The sequence below is a fragment of the Aulonocara stuartgranti genome (genome assembly GCF_965226115.1).
Source record: "Aulonocara stuartgranti genome assembly, chromosome: 11".
Classification (NCBI taxonomy): domain Eukaryota; kingdom Metazoa; phylum Chordata; class Actinopteri; order Cichliformes; family Cichlidae; genus Aulonocara; species Aulonocara stuartgranti.
In genome coordinates, this window is record NC_138947.1 from 39,917,079 (window position 1) to 39,931,874 (window position 14,796).

Below are 14,796 nucleotides of genomic sequence, written 5' to 3' on the forward strand. Positions count from 1 at the left end.
GAATAACTTGGAAATCTTAGCTCAAACAGCTGCAAAACCTGTTTGCCCAGCACGGAGACCTTGAGTTCTATAAGATAAAGCCATAAACATGTGTATCCGAGTCTTCTATCAAAAGTTACAGCTATTTATATGAAGTTGTACAAAAACGCTTTCTTTCGCCAAGACAGTGCGTTTCTCACTGTTACATGCATTTGAATGGGGAACTCGACCGAAACAAAGTATAGGTTTTCATTATGTGAATAGCTTGGAAATCTTAGCTCAAACAGCTGCAAAACCTGTTCTCCCAGCACGGAGACCTTGAGTTCTATAAGATAAAGCCATAAACATGTTTGTCTGAGTCTTCTATCAAAAGTTACAGCTATTTATATGAAGTTGTACAAAATAGCTTTCTTTCGCCAAGACAGTGCGTTTCTCACTGTTACATGCATTTGAATGGGGAACTCGACCGAAACAAAGTATAGGTTTTCATTATGTGAATAACTTGGAAATCTTAGCTCAAACAGCTGCAAAACCTGTTTGCCCAGCACGGAGACCTTGAGTTCTATAAGATAAAGCCATAAACATGTTTGTCTGAGTCTTCTATCAAAAGTTACAGCTATTTATATGAAGTTGTACAAAATAGCTTTCTTTCGCCAAGACAGTGCGTTTCTCACTGTTACATGCATTTGAATGGGGAACTCGACCGAAACAAAGTATAGGTTTTCATTATGTGAATAACTTGGAAATCTTAGCTCAAACAGCTGCAAAACCTGTTTTCCCAGCACGGGAACCTTGAGTTCTATAAGATAAAGCCATAAACATGTTTGTCTAAGTCTTCTATCAAAAGTTACAGCTATTTATATGAAGTTGTACAAAAACGCTTTCTTTCGCCAAGACAGTGCGTTTCTCACTGTTACATGCATTTGAATGGGGAACTCGACCGAAACAAAGTATAGGTTTTCATTATGTGAATAACTTGGAAATCTTAGCTCAAACAGCTGCAAAACCTGTTTGCCCAGCACGGAGACCTTGAGTTCTATAAGATAAAGCCATAAACATGTTTGTCTGAGTCTTCTATCAAAAGTTACAGCTATTTATATGAAGTTGTACAAAATAGCTTTCTTTCGCCAAGACAGTGCGTTTCTCACTGTTACATGCATTTGAATGGGGAACTCGACCGAAACAAAGTATAGGTTTTCATTATGTGAATAACTTGGAAATCTTAGCTCAAACAGCTGCAAAACCTGTTTTTCCAGCACGGAGACCTTGAGTTCTATAAGATAAAGCCATAAACATGTTTGTCTGAGTCTTCTATCAAAAGTTACAGCTATTTATATGAAGTTGTACAAAAACGTTTTCTTTCGCCAAGACAGTGCGTTTCTCACTGTTACATGCATTTTGAATGGGGAACTCGACCGAAACAAAGTATAAGTTTTCATTATGTGAATAACTTGGAAATCTTAGCTCAAACAGCTGCAAAACCTGTTTGCCCAGCACGGAGACCTTGAGTTCTATAAGATAAAGCCATAAACATGTGTATCCGAGTCTTCTATCAAAAGTTACAGCTATTTATATGAAGTTGTACAAAAACGCTTTCTTTCGCCAAGACAGTGCGTTTCTCACTGTTACATGCATTTGAATGGGGAACTCGACCGAAACAAAGTATAAGTTTTCATTATGTGAATAACTTGGAAATCTTAGCTCAAACAGCTGCAAAACCTGTTTTCCCAGCACGGAGACCTTGAGTTCTATAATATAAGGCCATAAACATGTTTGTCTGAGTCTTCTATCAAAAGTTACAGCTATTTCTATGAAGTTGTACAAAAACGTTTTCTTTCGCCAAGACAGTGCGTTTCTCACTGTTACATGCATTTTGAATGGGGAACTCCACCGAAACAAAGTATAGGTTTTCATTATGTGAATAACTTGGAAATCTTAGCTCAAACAGCTGCAAAACCTGTTTTCCCAGCACGGAGACCTTGAGTTCTATAAGATAAAGCCATAAACATGTTTGTCTGAGTCTTCTATCAAAAGTTACAGCTATTTATATGAAGTTGTACAAAAACGCTTTCTTTCGCCAAGACAGTGCGTTTCTCACTGTTACATGCATTTGAATGGGGAACTCGACCGAAACAAAGTATAGGTTTTCATTATGTGAATAACTTGGAAATCTTAGCTCAAACAGCTGCAAAACCTGTTTTCCCAGCACGGGAACCTTGAGTTCTATAAGATAAAGCCATAAACATGTTTGTCTGAGTCTTCTATCAAAAGTTACAGCTATTTCTATGAAGTTATACAAAAACGCTTTCTTTCGCCAAGACAGTGCGTTTCTCACTGTTACATGCATTTGAATGGGGAACTCCACCGAAACAAAGTATAAGTTTTCATTATGTGAATAACTTGGAAATCTTAGCTCAAACAGCTGCAAAACCTGTTTTTCCAGCACGGAGACCTTGAGTTCTATAAGATAAAGCCATAAACATGTTTGTCTGAGTCTTCTATCAAAAGTTACAGCTATTTCTATGAAGTTGTACAAAAACGTTTTCTTTCGCCAAGACAGTGCGTTTCTCACTGTTACATGCATTTTGAATGGGGAACTCGACCGAAACAAAGTATAAGTTTTCATTATGTGAATAACTTGGAAATCTTAGCTCAAACAGCTGCAAAACCTGTTTGCCCAGCACGGAGACCTTGAGTTCTATAAGATAAAGCCATAAACATGTGTATCCGAGTCTTCTATCAAAAGTTACAGCTATTTATATGAAGTTGTACAAAAACGCTTTCTTTCGCCAAGACAGTGCGTTTCTCACTGTTACATGCATTTGAATGGGGAACTCGACCGAAACAAAGTATAAGTTTTCATTATGTGAATAACTTGGAAATCTTAGCTCAAACAGCTGCAAAACCTGTTTTCCCAGCACGGAGACCTTGAGTTCTATAATATAAGGCCATAAACATGTTTGTCTGAGTCTTCTATCAAAAGTTACAGCTATTTATATGAAGTTGTACAAAAACGTTTTCTTTCGCCAAGACAGTGCGTTTCTCACTGTTACATGCATTTTGAATGGGGAACTCCACCGAAACAAAGTATAGGTTTTCATTATGTGAATAACTTGGAAATCTTAGCTCAAACAGCTGCAAAACCTGTTTTCCCAGCACGGAGACCTTGAGTTCTATAAGATAAAGCCATAAACATGTTTGTCTGAGTCTTCTATCAAAAGTTACAGCTATTTATATGAAGTTGTACAAAAACGCTTTCTTTCGCCAAGACAGTGCGTTTCTCACTGTTACATGCATTTGAATGGGGAACTCGACTGAAACAAAGTATAGGTTTTCATTATGTGAATAACTTGGAAATCTTAGCTCAAACAGCTGCAAAACCTGTTTGCCCAGCACGGGAACCTTGAGTTCTATAAGATAAAGCCATAAACATGTTTGTCTGAGTCTTCTATCAAAAGTTACAGCTATTTCTATGAAGTTATACAAAAACGCTTTCTTTCGCCAAGACAGTGCGTTTCTCACTGTTACATGCATTTGAATGGGGAACTCCACCGAAACAAAGTATAAGTTTTCATTATGTGAATAACTTGGAAATCTTAGCTCAAACAGCTGCAAAACCTGTTTTTCCAGCACGGAGACCTTGAGTTCTATAAGATAAAGCCATAAACATGTTTGTCTGAGTCTTCTATCAAAAGTTACAGCTATTTCTATGAAGTTGTACAAAAACGTTTTCTTTCGCCAAGACAGTGCGTTTCTCACTGTTACATGCATTTTGAATGGGGAACTCGACCGAAACAAAGTATAAGTTTTCATTATGTGAATAACTTGGAAATCTTAGCTCAAACAGCTGCAAAACCTGTTTGCCCAGCACGGAGACCTTGAGTTCTATAAGATAAAGCCATAAACATGTGTATCCGAGTCTTCTATCAAAAGTTACAGCTATTTATATGAAGTTGTACAAAAACGCTTTCTTTCGCCAAGACAGTGCGTTTCTCACTGTTACATGCATTTGAATGGGGAACTCCACCGAAACAAAGTATAAGTTTTCATTATGTGAATAACTTGGAAATCTTAGCTCAAACAGCTGCAAAACCTGTTTTCCCAGCACGGAGACCTTGAGTTCTATAATATAAGGCCATAAACATGTTTGTCTGAGTCTTCTATCAAAAGTTACAGCTATTTCTATGAAGTTGTACAAAAACGTTTTCTTTCGCCAAGACAGTGCGTTTCTCACTGTTACATGCATTTTGAATGGGGAACTCGACCGAAACAAAGTATAGGTTTTCATTATGTGAATAACTTGGAAATCTTAGCTCAAACAGCTGCAAAACCTGTTTGCCCAGCACGGGAACCTTGAGTTCTATAAGATAAAGCCATAAACATGTGTATCCGAGTCTTCTATCAAAAGTTACAGCTATTCATATGAAGTTGTACAAAAACGCTTTCTTTCGCCAAGACAGTGCGTTTCTCACTGTTACATGCATTTGAATGGGGAACTCCACCGAAACAAAGTATAAGTTTTCATTATGTGAATAACTTGGAAATCTTAGCTCAAACAGCTGCAAAACCTGTTTGCCCAGCACGGGAACCTTGAGTTCTATAAGATAAAGCCATAAACATGTTTGTCTGAGTCTTCTATCAAAAGTTACAGCTATTTCTATGAAGTTGTACAAAAACGTTTTCTTTCGCCAAGACAGTGCGTTTCTCACTGTTACATGCATTTGAATGGGGAACTCGACCGAAACAAAGTATAAGTTTTCATTATGTGAATAACTTGGAAATCTTAGCTCAAACAGCTGCAAAACCTGTTTGCCCAGCACGGAGACCTTGAGTTCTATAAGATAAAGCCATAAACATGTGTATCCGAGTCTTCTATCAAAAGTTACAGCTATTTATATGAAGTTGTACAAAAACGCTTTCTTTCGCCAAGACAGTGCGTTTCTCACTGTTACATGCATTTGAATGGGGAACTCGACCGAAACAAAGTATAAGTTTTCATTATGTGAATAACTTGGAAATCTTAGCTCAAACAGCTGCAAAACCTGTTTTCCCAGCACGGAGACCTTGAGTTCTATAATATAAGGCCATAAACATGTTTGTCTGAGTCTTCTATCAAAAGTTACAGCTATTTCTATGAAGTTGTACAAAAACGTTTTCTTTCGCCAAGACAGTGCGTTTCTCACTGTTACATGCATTTGAATGGGGAACTCGACCGAAACAAAGTATAGGTTTTCATTATGTGAATAACTTGGAAATCTTAGCTCAAACAGCTGCAAAACCTGTTTTCCCAGCACGGAGACCTTGAGTTCTATAAGATAAAGCCATAAACATGTTTGTCTGAGTCTTCTATCAAAAGTTACAGCTATTTATATGAAGTTGTACAAAAACGCTTTCTTTCGCCAAGACAGTGCGTTTCTCACTGTTACATGCATTTGAATGGGGAACTCGACCGAAACAAAGTATAAGTTTTCATTATGTGAATAACTTGGAAATCTTAGCTCAAACAGCTGCAAAACCTGTTTTTCCAGCACGGAGACCTTGAGTTCTATAAGATAAGGCCATAAACATGTTTGTCTGAGTCTTCTATCAAAAGTTACAGCTATTTCTATGAAGTTGTACAAAAACGTTTTCTTTCGCCAAGACAGTGCGTTTCTCACTGTTACATGCATTTTGAATGGGGAACTCGACCGAAACAAAGTATAGGTTTTCATTATGTGAATAACTTGGAAATCTTAGCTCAAACAGCTGCAAAACCTGTTTTCCCAGCACGGAGACCTTGAGTTCTATAAGATAAAGCCATAAACATGTTTGTCTGAGTCTTCTATCAAAAGTTACAGCTATTTATATGAAGTTGTACAAAAACGCTTTCTTTCGCCAAGACAGTGCGTTTCTCACTGTTACATGCATTTGAATGGGGAACTCGACCGAAACAAAGTATAGGTTTTCATTATGTGAATAACTTGGAAATCTTAGCTCAAACAGCTGCAAAACCTGTTTTCCCAGCACGGAGACCTTGAGTTCTATAAGATAAAGCCATAAACATGTTTGTCTGAGTCTTCTATCAAAAGTTACAGCTATTTATATGAAGTTGTACAAAAACGCTTTCTTTCGCCAAGACAGTGCGTTTCTCACTGTTACATGCATTTGAATGGGGAACTCGACCGAAACAAAGTATAGGTTTTCATTATGTGAATAACTTGGAAATCTTAGCTCAAACAGCTGCAAAACCTGTTTTCCCAGCACGGGAACCTTGAGTTCTATAAGATAAAGCCATAAACATGTTTGTCTGAGTCTTCTATCAAAAGTTACAGCTATTTCTATGAAGTTATACAAAAACGCTTTCTTTCGCCAAGACAGTGCGTTTCTCACTGTTACATGCATTTGAATGGGGAACTCCACCGAAACAAAGTATAAGTTTTCATTATGTGAATAACTTGGAAATCTTAGCTCAAACAGCTGCAAAACCTGTTTTTCCAGCACGGAGACCTTGAGTTCTATAAGATAAAGCCATAAACATGTTTGTCTGAGTCTTCTATCAAAAGTTACAGCTATTTATATGAAGTTGTACAAAAACGCTTTCTTTTCGCCAAGACAGTGCGTTTCTCACTGTTACATGCATTTGAATGGGGAACTCGACCGAAACAAAGTATAAGTTTTCATTATGTGAATAACTTGGAAATCTTAGCTCAAACAGCTGCAAAACCTGTTTTCCCAGCACGGAGACCTTGAGTTCTATAATATAAGGCCATAAACATGTTTGTCTGAGTCTTCTATCAAAAGTTACAGCTATTTCTATGAAGTTGTACAAAAACGTTTTCTTTCGCCAAGACAGTGCGTTTCTCACTGTTACATGCATTTGAATGGGGAACTCGACCGAAACAAAGTATAGGTTTTCATTATGTGAATAACTTGGAAATCTTAGCTCAAACAGCTGCAAAACCTGTTTTCCCAGCACGGAGACCTTGAGTTCTATAATATAAAGCCATAAACATGTTTGTCTGAGTCTTCTATCAAAAGTTACAGCTATTTATATGAAGTTGTACAAAAACGCTTTCTTTCGCCAAGACAGTGCGTTTCTCACTGTTACATGCATTTGAATGGGGAACTCGACCGAAACAAAGTATAAGTTTTCATTATGTGAATAACTTGGAAATCTTAGCTCAAACAGCTGCAAAACCTGTTTTCCCAGCACGGGAACCTTGAGTTCTATAAGATAAAGCCATAAACATGTTTGTCTGAGTCTTCTATCAAAAGTTACAGCTATTTCTATGAAGTTATACAAAAACGCTTTCTTTCGCCAAGACAGTGCGTTTCTCACTGTTACATGCATTTGAATGGGGAACTCGACCGAAACAAAGTATAAGTTTTCATTATGTGAATAACTTGGAAATCTTAGCTCAAACAGCTGCAAAACCTGTTTTTCCAGCACGGAGACCTTGAGTTCTATAAGATAAGGCCATAAACATGTTTGTCTGAGTCTTCTATCAAAAGTTACAGCTATTTCTATGAAGTTGTACAAAAACGTTTTCTTTCGCCAAGACAGTGCGTTTCTCACTGTTACATGCATTTTGAATGGGGAACTCGACCGAAACAAAGTATAGGTTTTCATTATGTGAATAACTTGGAAATCTTAGCTCAAACAGCTGCAAAACCTGTTTTCCCAGCACGGAGACCTTGAGTTCTATAAGATAAAGCCATAAACATGTTTGTCTGAGTCTTCTATCAAAAGTTACAGCTATTTATATGAAGTTGTACAAAAACGCTTTCTTTCGCCAAGACAGTGCGTTTCTCACTGTTACATGCATTTGAATGGGGAACTCGACCGAAACAAAGTATAGGTTTTCATTATGTGAATAACTTGGAAATCTTAGCTCAAACAGCTGCAAAACCTGTTTTCCCAGCACGGGAACCTTGAGTTCTATAAGATAAAGCCATAAACATGTTTGTCTGAGTCTTCTATCAAAAGTTACAGCTATTTCTATGAAGTTATACAAAAACGCTTTCTTTCGCCAAGACAGTGCGTTTCTCACTGTTACATGCATTTGAATGGGGAACTCCACCGAAACAAAGTATAAGTTTTCATTATGTGAATAACTTGGAAATCTTAGCTCAAACAGCTGCAAAACCTGTTTTTCCAGCACGGAGACCTTGAGTTCTATAAGATAAAGCCATAAACATGTTTGTCTGAGTCTTCTATCAAAAGTTACAGCTATTTCTATGAAGTTGTACAAAAACGTTTTCTTTCGCCAAGACAGTGCGTTTCTCACTGTTACATGCATTTTGAATGGGGAACTCGACCGAAACAAAGTATAAGTTTTCATTATGTGAATAACTTGGAAATCTTAGCTCAAACAGCTGCAAAACCTGTTTGCCCAGCACGGAGACCTTGAGTTCTATAAGATAAAGCCATAAACATGTGTATCCGAGTCTTCTATCAAAAGTTACAGCTATTTATATGAAGTTGTACAAAAACGCTTTCTTTCGCCAAGACAGTGCGTTTCTCACTGTTACATGCATTTGAATGGGGAACTCGACCGAAACAAAGTATAAGTTTTCATTATGTGAATAACTTGGAAATCTTAGCTCAAACAGCTGCAAAACCTGTTTTCCCAGCACGGAGACCTTGAGTTCTATAATATAAGGCCATAAACATGTTTGTCTGAGTCTTCTATCAAAAGTTACAGCTATTTATATGAAGTTGTACAAAAACGTTTTCTTTCGCCAAGACAGTGCGTTTCTCACTGTTACATGCATTTTGAATGGGGAACTCGACCGAAACAAAGTATAGGTTTTCATTATGTGAATAACTTGGAAATCTTAGCTCAAACAGCTGCAAAACCTGTTTTCCCAGCACGGGAACCTTGAGTTCTATAAGATAAAGCCATAAACATGTTTGTCTGAGTCTTCTATCAAAAGTTACAGCTATTTCTATGAAGTTATACAAAAACGCTTTCTTTCGCCAAGACAGTGCGTTTCTCACTGTTACATGCATTTGAATGGGGAACTCGACCGAAACAAAGTATAGGTTTTCATTATGTGAATAACTTGGAAATCTTAGCTCAAACAGCTGCAAAACCTGTTTTCCCAGCACGGGAACCTTGAGTTCTATAAGATAAAGCCATAAACATGTTTGTCTGAGTCTTCTATCAAAAGTTACAGCTATTTCTATGAAGTTATACAAAAACGCTTTCTTTCGCCAAGACAGTGCGTTTCTCACTGTTACATGCATTTGAATGGGGAACTCCACCGAAACAAAGTATAAGTTTTCATTATGTGAATAACTTGGAAATCTTAGCTCAAACAGCTGCAAAACCTGTTTTTCCAGCACGGAGACCTTGAGTTCTATAAGATAAAGCCATAAACATGTTTGTCTGAGTCTTCTATCAAAAGTTACAGCTATTTATATGAAGTTGTACAAAAACGCTTTCTTTTCGCCAAGACAGTGCGTTTCTCACTGTTACATGCATTTGAATGGGGAACTCGACCGAAACAAAGTATAAGTTTTCATTATGTGAATAACTTGGAAATCTTAGCTCAAACAGCTGCAAAACCTGTTTTCCCAGCACGGAGACCTTGAGTTCTATAATATAAGGCCATAAACATGTTTGTCTGAGTCTTCTATCAAAAGTTACAGCTATTTCTATGAAGTTGTACAAAAACGTTTTCTTTCGCCAAGACAGTGCGTTTCTCACTGTTACATGCATTTGAATGGGGAACTCGACCGAAACAAAGTATAGGTTTTCATTATGTGAATAACTTGGAAATCTTAGCTCAAACAGCTGCAAAACCTGTTTTCCCAGCACGGAGACCTTGAGTTCTATAAGATAAAGCCATAAACATGTTTGTCTGAGTCTTCTATCAAAAGTTACAGCTATTTATATGAAGTTGTACAAAAACGCTTTCTTTCGCCAAGACAGTGCGTTTCTCACTGTTACATGCATTTGAATGGGGAACTCGACCGAAACAAAGTATAAGTTTTCATTATGTGAATAACTTGGAAATCTTAGCTCAAACAGCTGCAAAACCTGTTTTCCCAGCACGGGAACCTTGAGTTCTATAAGATAAAGCCATAAACATGTTTGTCTGAGTCTTCTATCAAAAGTTACAGCTATTTCTATGAAGTTATACAAAAACGCTTTCTTTCGCCAAGACAGTGCGTTTCTCACTGTTACATGCATTTGAATGGGGAACTCGACCGAAACAAAGTATAAGTTTTCATTATGTGAATAACTTGGAAATCTTAGCTCAAACAGCTGCAAAACCTGTTTTTCCAGCACGGAGACCTTGAGTTCTATAAGATAAGGCCATAAACATGTTTGTCTGAGTCTTCTATCAAAAGTTACAGCTATTTCTATGAAGTTGTACAAAAACGTTTTCTTTCGCCAAGACAGTGCGTTTCTCACTGTTACATGCATTTTGAATGGGGAACTCGACCGAAACAAAGTATAGGTTTTCATTATGTGAATAACTTGGAAATCTTAGCTCAAACAGCTGCAAAACCTGTTTTCCCAGCACGGAGACCTTGAGTTCTATAAGATAAAGCCATAAACATGTTTGTCTGAGTCTTCTATCAAAAGTTACAGCTATTTATATGAAGTTGTACAAAAACGCTTTCTTTCGCCAAGACAGTGCGTTTCTCACTGTTACATGCATTTGAATGGGGAACTCGACCGAAACAAAGTATAGGTTTTCATTATGTGAATAACTTGGAAATCTTAGCTCAAACAGCTGCAAAACCTGTTTTCCCAGCACGGAGACCTTGAGTTCTATAAGATAAAGCCATAAACATGTTTGTCTGAGTCTTCTATCAAAAGTTACAGCTATTTATATGAAGTTGTACAAAAACGCTTTCTTTCGCCAAGACAGTGCGTTTCTCACTGTTACATGCATTTGAATGGGGAACTCGACCGAAACAAAGTATAGGTTTTCATTATGTGAATAACTTGGAAATCTTAGCTCAAACAGCTGCAAAACCTGTTTTCCCAGCACGGGAACCTTGAGTTCTATAAGATAAAGCCATAAACATGTTTGTCTGAGTCTTCTATCAAAAGTTACAGCTATTTCTATGAAGTTATACAAAAACGCTTTCTTTCGCCAAGACAGTGCGTTTCTCACTGTTACATGCATTTGAATGGGGAACTCCACCGAAACAAAGTATAAGTTTTCATTATGTGAATAACTTGGAAATCTTAGCTCAAACAGCTGCAAAACCTGTTTTTCCAGCACGGAGACCTTGAGTTCTATAAGATAAAGCCATAAACATGTTTGTCTGAGTCTTCTATCAAAAGTTACAGCTATTTATATGAAGTTGTACAAAAACGCTTTCTTTTCGCCAAGACAGTGCGTTTCTCACTGTTACATGCATTTGAATGGGGAACTCGACCGAAACAAAGTATAAGTTTTCATTATGTGAATAACTTGGAAATCTTAGCTCAAACAGCTGCAAAACCTGTTTTCCCAGCACGGAGACCTTGAGTTCTATAATATAAGGCCATAAACATGTTTGTCTGAGTCTTCTATCAAAAGTTACAGCTATTTCTATGAAGTTGTACAAAAACGTTTTCTTTCGCCAAGACAGTGCGTTTCTCACTGTTACATGCATTTGAATGGGGAACTCGACCGAAACAAAGTATAGGTTTTCATTATGTGAATAACTTGGAAATCTTAGCTCAAACAGCTGCAAAACCTGTTTTCCCAGCACGGAGACCTTGAGTTCTATAATATAAAGCCATAAACATGTTTGTCTGAGTCTTCTATCAAAAGTTACAGCTATTTATATGAAGTTGTACAAAAACGCTTTCTTTCGCCAAGACAGTGCGTTTCTCACTGTTACATGCATTTGAATGGGGAACTCGACCGAAACAAAGTATAAGTTTTCATTATGTGAATAACTTGGAAATCTTAGCTCAAACAGCTGCAAAACCTGTTTTCCCAGCACGGGAACCTTGAGTTCTATAAGATAAAGCCATAAACATGTTTGTCTGAGTCTTCTATCAAAAGTTACAGCTATTTCTATGAAGTTATACAAAAACGCTTTCTTTCGCCAAGACAGTGCGTTTCTCACTGTTACATGCATTTGAATGGGGAACTCGACCGAAACAAAGTATAAGTTTTCATTATGTGAATAACTTGGAAATCTTAGCTCAAACAGCTGCAAAACCTGTTTTTCCAGCACGGAGACCTTGAGTTCTATAAGATAAGGCCATAAACATGTTTGTCTGAGTCTTCTATCAAAAGTTACAGCTATTTCTATGAAGTTGTACAAAAACGTTTTCTTTCGCCAAGACAGTGCGTTTCTCACTGTTACATGCATTTTGAATGGGGAACTCGACCGAAACAAAGTATAGGTTTTCATTATGTGAATAACTTGGAAATCTTAGCTCAAACAGCTGCAAAACCTGTTTTCCCAGCACGGAGACCTTGAGTTCTATAAGATAAAGCCATAAACATGTTTGTCTGAGTCTTCTATCAAAAGTTACAGCTATTTATATGAAGTTGTACAAAAACGCTTTCTTTCGCCAAGACAGTGCGTTTCTCACTGTTACATGCATTTGAATGGGGAACTCGACCGAAACAAAGTATAGGTTTTCATTATGTGAATAACTTGGAAATCTTAGCTCAAACAGCTGCAAAACCTGTTTTCCCAGCACGGGAACCTTGAGTTCTATAAGATAAAGCCATAAACATGTTTGTCTGAGTCTTCTATCAAAAGTTACAGCTATTTCTATGAAGTTATACAAAAACGCTTTCTTTCGCCAAGACAGTGCGTTTCTCACTGTTACATGCATTTGAATGGGGAACTCCACCGAAACAAAGTATAAGTTTTCATTATGTGAATAACTTGGAAATCTTAGCTCAAACAGCTGCAAAACCTGTTTTTCCAGCACGGAGACCTTGAGTTCTATAAGATAAAGCCATAAACATGTTTGTCTGAGTCTTCTATCAAAAGTTACAGCTATTTCTATGAAGTTGTACAAAAACGTTTTCTTTCGCCAAGACAGTGCGTTTCTCACTGTTACATGCATTTTGAATGGGGAACTCGACCGAAACAAAGTATAAGTTTTCATTATGTGAATAACTTGGAAATCTTAGCTCAAACAGCTGCAAAACCTGTTTGCCCAGCACGGAGACCTTGAGTTCTATAAGATAAAGCCATAAACATGTGTATCCGAGTCTTCTATCAAAAGTTACAGCTATTTATATGAAGTTGTACAAAAACGCTTTCTTTCGCCAAGACAGTGCGTTTCTCACTGTTACATGCATTTGAATGGGGAACTCGACCGAAACAAAGTATAAGTTTTCATTATGTGAATAACTTGGAAATCTTAGCTCAAACAGCTGCAAAACCTGTTTTCCCAGCACGGAGACCTTGAGTTCTATAATATAAGGCCATAAACATGTTTGTCTGAGTCTTCTATCAAAAGTTACAGCTATTTATATGAAGTTGTACAAAAACGTTTTCTTTCGCCAAGACAGTGCGTTTCTCACTGTTACATGCATTTTGAATGGGGAACTCGACCGAAACAAAGTATAGGTTTTCATTATGTGAATAACTTGGAAATCTTAGCTCAAACAGCTGCAAAACCTGTTTTCCCAGCACGGGAACCTTGAGTTCTATAAGATAAAGCCATAAACATGTTTGTCTGAGTCTTCTATCAAAAGTTACAGCTATTTCTATGAAGTTATACAAAAACGCTTTCTTTCGCCAAGACAGTGCGTTTCTCACTGTTACATGCATTTGAATGGGGAACTCGACCGAAACAAAGTATAGGTTTTCATTATGTGAATAACTTGGAAATCTTAGCTCAAACAGCTGCAAAACCTGTTTTCCCAGCACGGGAACCTTGAGTTCTATAAGATAAAGCCATAAACATGTTTGTCTGAGTCTTCTATCAAAAGTTACAGCTATTTCTATGAAGTTATACAAAAACGCTTTCTTTCGCCAAGACAGTGCGTTTCTCACTGTTACATGCATTTGAATGGGGAACTCCACCGAAACAAAGTATAAGTTTTCATTATGTGAATAACTTGGAAATCTTAGCTCAAACAGCTGCAAAACCTGTTTTTCCAGCACGGAGACCTTGAGTTCTATAAGATAAAGCCATAAACATGTTTGTCTGAGTCTTCTATCAAAAGTTACAGCTATTTATATGAAGTTGTACAAAAACGCTTTCTTTTCGCCAAGACAGTGCGTTTCTCACTGTTACATGCATTTGAATGGGGAACTCGACCGAAACAAAGTATAAGTTTTCATTATGTGAATAACTTGGAAATCTTAGCTCAAACAGCTGCAAAACCTGTTTTCCCAGCACGGAGACCTTGAGTTCTATAATATAAGGCCATAAACATGTTTGTCTGAGTCTTCTATCAAAAGTTACAGCTATTTCTATGAAGTTGTACAAAAACGTTTTCTTTCGCCAAGACAGTGCGTTTCTCACTGTTACATGCATTTGAATGGGGAACTCGACCGAAACAAAGTATAGGTTTTCATTATGTGAATAACTTGGAAATCTTAGCTCAAACAGCTGCAAAACCTGTTTTCCCAGCACGGAGACCTTGAGTTCTATAAGATAAAGCCATAAACATGTTTGTCTGAGTCTTCTATCAAAAGTTACAGCTATTTATATGAAGTTGTACAAAAACGCTTTCTTTCGCCAAGACAGTGCGTTTCTCACTGTTACATGCATTTGAATGGGGAACTCGACCGAAACAAAGTATAAGTTTTCATTATGTGAATAACTTGGAAATCTTAGCTCAAACAGCTGCAAAACCTGTTTTCCCAGCACGGGAACCTTGAGTTCTATAAGATAAAGCCAT